A 204-nucleotide genomic window follows, 5' to 3' on the forward strand; every position below is an offset into this window, starting at 1 on the left:
AGTAAAATGTTAATATGCATTTTATTCTATAAATTACCAAACCTACATTTGCTTTAATTGTTATGCTATTTTATGTTATGTTATATTATGTTACGTTATGTTATATTATACTACATTATATTCTATTACATTATCAATATTTATATTTACATTTGAGTCTTTTTGTTTTATTTTTTTATTTGATTATTTGATTAAAAAGATCCT

Source organism: Danio rerio, chromosome 12 (genome assembly GCF_049306965.1).
Source record: "Danio rerio strain Tuebingen ecotype United States chromosome 12, GRCz12tu, whole genome shotgun sequence".
Classification (NCBI taxonomy): Eukaryota; Metazoa; Chordata; class Actinopteri; order Cypriniformes; family Danionidae; genus Danio; species Danio rerio.